We start from the raw sequence: 6,199 nt of genomic DNA on the forward strand, positions 1-6,199 counted from the left end.
GCTTTCGAATTAGCCACAAGAACGCGCAGCTTATTTGGACGTAATTTTGTAACACTGGTTACAGAGGGCCACCTCGCCAGATCTTTGGTGATCTGTACCACATTAAGAGGTTTGCCGTTCTTTTTGGGCCGGATGAAAACCACCCAAGGTCCAGCGGAAGATGAACTGTCAGCATATTTTCGGAGCCGGGTTGTTCTACTTTCAACTGGTAAAGATGAGGAATTACTTTCCCGCTGAGAAACGTGAGCATTTGAGGGACCAGCAGCATCTGGATCCTCCAGATGCTCCTCATTCTCATAAGTCATATTCTCATCATTACCAGTTGAGGGGTTTAACCCCCCGCCTTCGTTCATATTTCTGCACGGGGACACGAATGTCTTCCGTGCTAGAAATATGAACGAAGCAATCAATTATCGAAATAAAAATAGGGAAATAAAAAAGAAAAAGTAAAGGGAAAAAGAATAAAAAAGAACTCACAATTGTTTTTTTTATCGCTTCGCTTCAATTTTTTTCCTGAGTGTCCGTTAATTGTTTCGAGCACGTGGTCCTCCGTTGCAAAAAGATGGCGACGTCAATCGGGGAGCACGACCAACCAAACACCGAATCGACCCGTATCGTAGCTCTGCAACTGGGTCACGATAATCAAGCTTGTCCACACATTGACGGTAGAAAAATCCGGATTCCTGGGTGAACAGGGGGCGATGATGATGGTTATTGCCGTAGATGGTGATGGCAAATACTTGTGGTAGCAAACCAAATGGCGATGGCAATTTTTTTCCAATTTGTTGTAGCGCGCGAGTCTCGGCAATTGACGACCGAGCGGGATGAGCAGGAAAATCACTCCGGGCTAACAAAAATGCACTTTCGCAAATAACCGACAAATAATAATTCCGACTTGGTAAAAAACCAAACTTCGTCACAGCGGTGAGGAAACGCATCCGAACTGATCGAACGATTGGAACAGAATCAAACTTATATGCGTTATTAAAGAAAAATGTACATTTTGTGTGGACGAATGAGTGTGAACATGCTTTTAATGAAAGTAAAAGTAGTTTGGTAAATGCTAACATTCTTGAATTCTATGATCCTTTGAAACCTCTAATAGTAGTAACGGATGCCTCATCCTATGGACTAGGAGGAGTTCTAGCACATAATATCAATGGAATAGAGAAACCTGTATGTTTCACCTCGTTTTCACTAAATGTTGCACAAAAAAAGTGCCCAATCTTGCATTTGGAGGCCCTGGCTTTAGTTTGCGTGATCAAAAAATTTCACAAATTTTTATTTGGACAGCGTTTCACTGTATACACAGACCATAAACCACTTCTAGGCATTTTTGGGAAAGAAGGGAAGCATTCAATTTATGTCACCAGATTACAGCGTTACATAATGGAACTGTCGATTTACAACTTCGAGATTATCTATAGACCTGCTTCAAAAATGGGTAACGCGGACTTTTGTAGTCGTTTTCCTTTGGATCAAAAAGTGCCTAGTAGTTTGGATGACGGAAGAATTAGTAGTTTGAATTTTACAAATGAAGTTCCTCTAAATTTTTCTTTAATTGCAAAGGAAACTAAATCCGACCAAATATTGAAGGAAGTAATCAAATTTGTGTCAGATGGTTGGCCGAAAAATGTGCCGAAAGGTTTTAAAGATTTCTTTTCTCAAAAAGAGAAAATAGAGTTGATAAATGAAGTTTTACTTATGGAAGATAGAGTTATAATTCCACACAGTTTGAAAATGTCGGTTTTAAATCTTCTACATGGCAGCCATAGTGGTATAGTGAAGATGAAAGGTTTAGCAAGACGATCAGTGTTTTGGCCTGGTTTAAGTAGTGATATTGAAAATTTCACAAAATCTTGCGAAGTTTGTTCTTTAATGAACGTCTGTGCTAAACCGAAAGAGATCAACGCTTGGTTGCCTACAACAAAGCCATTTAGCCGAGTGCACGCAGATTTTTTCTATTTTCAACGAAAAACTTTTCTGTTGATTGTTGATAGTCACTCAAAATGGATGGAAGTAGAAGAGATGAAATATGGTACTACGGCGAAACTAGTTTAAAAAAAATTCATTTCCTTTTTTGCACGTTTTGGGCTACCTGACGTTTTAGTCACCGATAATGGTCCACCTTTTAGTTCTCGTGAATTCGTAGAATTTATTGAAAAACAAGGAATTAAAATACTTAAAAGCCCTCCATACAATCCGAGCAGCAATGGACAAGCAGAAAGAATTGTAAGAGTGATAAAAGACGTACTAAAAAATATTTATTAGATGATAACTTAAAATCATTAGATTTGGATGAAAAAATTAATCTATTTTTAATCAACTATAGAAATTGTTGTCTGAATGAGGGAGGAATATTCCCATCAGAGAAGATTTTCACGTTTAAACCAAAAACTTTGATAGACTTGTTGAATCCAAAGAAAACTTATAAACAGAATATAAACAAAGATTTTGTAAGAATCAATGAACGTTGTAGCGAACCATTAAAGACTCCTGATGATTTCGATAAATTAGTGGCAGGGGATAAGTTGTTGTATAAAAATCCAAATAAAAACGATATACCTAAATGGTTGCATGCTAAGTTTATAAAACGGTTTTCTTCCAATATATTTCAGGTTTCGCTGGGAACACACGTACTGACAGCACACCGAAATCAGTTAAAAATGGATCACCAGGATCAACATCGGTGGAATGTGTTGGTCAGCACAAGGAATCACCCCAGCGAACCACCCTCAGTTCAAACTAACAAGCGCCGTCGAAGTTCCTCGGAAGACGAGTTCTACGGTTTCCCTGAGGAGCAAGATGTGTTGGTTCCGCCTCGTAAAAAAGGCCCGGGAGATCGTGTTCGTAGTCCAGTTTTAACGAGGTCCAGGTCAACCAAAACGATGATTCCAAGGATTACCTAAGCCGTTGGTTAAGCAAGTCGCCAAGAAGCAAGTGCTGAATCAATTCGAAATATTATCTGTTGAAGTAGAATATTTAAGAGAAATAAGGCAATCAAATGCTCTCGAAAGTTTATATTATTATATTAGTTTTTAATATTCAAAAGTCTACTAAAAAGGGGAGGGTTGTCGTATCCCGATAATTTTATCATTCGGTGTTAACCGATAAGATTGTTCATCTATTTATAAAAGATGAGTTCTCGGTAACTCCACCCAACAAAAGAGTTTAATACATGATCATTCGATCTTGAGCCGTGTTCTTGAACGGAGTCTAATTGCGTGTTTTACTTATATTAAAAAGAAAATCTTTATAAGCTATAAATCTATATTTTGTTAGAACAGCTTTCTTATAAAAGGTAGTGGAAAGTGCGTACAATTCACTACTGTGGTATTACTCTCAACGGAGTACAGGAGTGGTAGGATTTTGTGGCGGAGTCACATAAAAAGCAGTAACAAACGGTTACAGATTTGACTATATTTTCCTAGTCTGCATTACAATCTGATAGTTAGTTCTCAATAATCAATTATGCTTGAATAGACCTCTAATTTCGTATGAACAAGCAGGTGAATTATCTGACTTAGAGGGAAAAAAAGCCAGTACATAATTATTCCTCATCAAATCTCATGGGTCGACCGACACGAAGCGGAAAGGTAAATATGATTTATTGTTTTCAGTTGATTTTCTTTATACAAAAACAAAATTTTAATGTTTTCAGACACATATAGAGAGGATTTACTTTGACCCCCGAGGGCCAATCCGGAAGGTCGAATAAATAACAGCGACAAACAAGATCATATCATGTAACTTACATAGTATTCTTAAGTTGTTGAAATTTTTTATCACAATCATATTTTGACAAGAGCTTTTTTTTTCTTGCAGGGCGCCGGTTGTTCTACTTCCGCCGAAAAAAAATTAACAGCATTTTGTTTCAAGGCCATGGCGGCGGTTCCCCCAGCAGAAGAGAAAAAAAACAAATAATGCAGATGTTAATTTAAAAAATCACGCCACAGATCATATTTATAATGAAATAATTAAAAAAATAAATAAAAAACAAAAAAAAAGAAAAATAATGCATTTTATCTGATTAAACAAATTTAATTAATATTTGAATCTACGATGTCCCACGTTCACGATGAGCAGCATTTACAGTAGAAACAGCCATACGAATGATTGAATGAAAATTCCTGTTGGATTCTTAGCATTGATGCGATCGCTAAATCAGCCATTTATCCTTTCATGGCAAAGTATCATCTGCACAGTAAACGAAAATTACCGAGTTCGGTAATTTATTTTACAGAAACAGTTCTGTAAATCGGAAATTTTCGGTAATTGAATAAACTGACGTCTATTTTTACAAATATTCGTTAATCCATATCTAGAATTAACGAAGCTCGTTTATCGATATGTAAAGAAATCATTTTGCAAACTATTTTCGGTAAAAAACGCCGAAAACTTTAAAAAAAAACTGAAAACAGCATGCGTCACTGTCAGAAACAAACAGCAATTTTTTTTCACTGTCTCACTCTCCCAGCCGTGATAAGTTAAACGCATCTCGCTTGCTCCAATCATTGCCTCTCTTGCCTCTAGTCTTGAGTTATTCATTTGCGCGGGCGAGATCAAGTAGCCATGATTTACAGTTGCGAGAAATTACTTGTGTAAAATTTTCAATTTTGAAAGTTTTCGAGTAGGTTTTATAATTTAACGCCGTATTTGTTTTCTCCCTGGTGGTCCCACGGTGCGTTTCGTTTGTTTTTACGGGTATTTTTTTTTGTTTTTGCGCTAAAAACATCGGTCGAATTTCGAATGTCTGGCTCTTTTAGCTGGATTTGGTTGGTAATCGACTTCAACTCCGGTAGTTGTGGTAGGTAGTTTTGTTTTCTTCCACAAAGCAAACGAAAAATCCCCAAAATAAGAAGTTGAAGTGTGCGGAAACTCTCTGTTTTTCTTCATTGCGCATGAATTGTTTAAAATATTTTTTTCAGGACCTAACAGCTCCACAATCTCACCGATGCACCGCTAGCTGAAGGAATCAGATGGTCCGGAAGTGAAACGCAACGCATCATTTGTTTTGTGTGTTTTTGATGGATCCGGATGTCAAAAGTACTTATAAAATTAATAAAAATGACTCCAATTTTTAAAAACGATTATTGTATTAAACTAATTAAAGACTGACTTTCAACGAGGATATGATGATGAAGGCGCTTAAGGCACGGCATTCGATGTAAGATGCGAGTCGAAAAAGTTGTTTGATTTCAGAAGGCGCTTCATTTAAAAAAGTCGATTTGGCTGAGCCTCGAAATACCGATAAGTGTTTCCAAAAAACGGCAAGTTCTGGAAGTTCCGCTAATGCTACTCAGCGCAGTGCGCGAGATAATTTGAGTCTCCAGAAGACGTTTCACTGATGGACTAATGGAATGGCCATCTGTGAAACATTTTCTGGAGATTCAAATTATCTCGCGAACTGCGTTGTGTAGCATTAGCGGAAAGTTCTGAACTTTTTACGGTTTTCGGTAATAATTACTGTTTTTTCGGTAAAAATTATCGGTTTTTTCGGTAATAATTACCGGATTTTCGGTAAATATTACCGAAATATTACGTCTTTTCGGTAAAAAAATCCGGTTTTTAGGTACATTTTACAGATGTTTCGGTAATAATTTTAGGTATTTCGGTAATAATTTTAGGTATTTCGGTAATAATTTTAGTTATTTCGGTAATAATTGAATGTATCTCGGTAATAATTAAAAGTATCTCGGTCAACCCTACCGGTTGTTCGGAATATATTAACGACCTTTTATTGTTTTTCGGTTGAACATTACCGGCTTTTCGGTATTAATTACAGACATTCGGTTCAACAATACCGGTTATTCCGTAATAAAACGAGCTGTCACGTTGACAACTGTCGATATTTTGACAGATGAACTTAGACATGATCAGCCGAGTTTCGGTATTTTTCACCGAAAAGGGTCCGTAATATTTGACAGCTGTCACTTCTTAGCCATGAAAAAATTACCGAACAGTTTAACGAACTCCACATGTTAGGATTTCGGTAAAAAAATTACCGTACTCGGTAATTTTCGTTTACTGTGTGATTGTTGTTTTGATCGTTTTTTTGGGTCAGAACCAAACAACCATATTTATGTTCATGTAGACTCGTAAAATAACTGATAAATCTATATTTTTTTCTCCGTTGTTATGTATTCGACCTTTAGTTCAAAATCCCTTTCGCTTACTTTTATAATAAGAGAGAATAGAT

General features: G+C 36.7%; 1 long non-coding RNA gene across 1 annotated transcript; it reads left to right on the forward strand.

Moving 5' to 3' along the window:
• Positions 1-3,457: 3,457 nt before the first annotated feature.
• Positions 3,458-3,953, forward strand: LOC129751407 (uncharacterized). Its single transcript, XR_008738698.1, has 3 exons — positions 3,458-3,596; positions 3,662-3,746; positions 3,826-3,953. It is a non-coding gene; the product is annotated as an uncharacterized LOC129751407 (long non-coding RNA).
• Positions 3,954-6,199: the final 2,246 nt, after the last annotated feature.

This window comes from Uranotaenia lowii, chromosome 3, assembly GCF_029784155.1.
Source record: "Uranotaenia lowii strain MFRU-FL chromosome 3, ASM2978415v1, whole genome shotgun sequence".
Lineage (NCBI taxonomy): Eukaryota > Metazoa > Arthropoda > Insecta > Diptera > Culicidae > Uranotaenia > Uranotaenia lowii.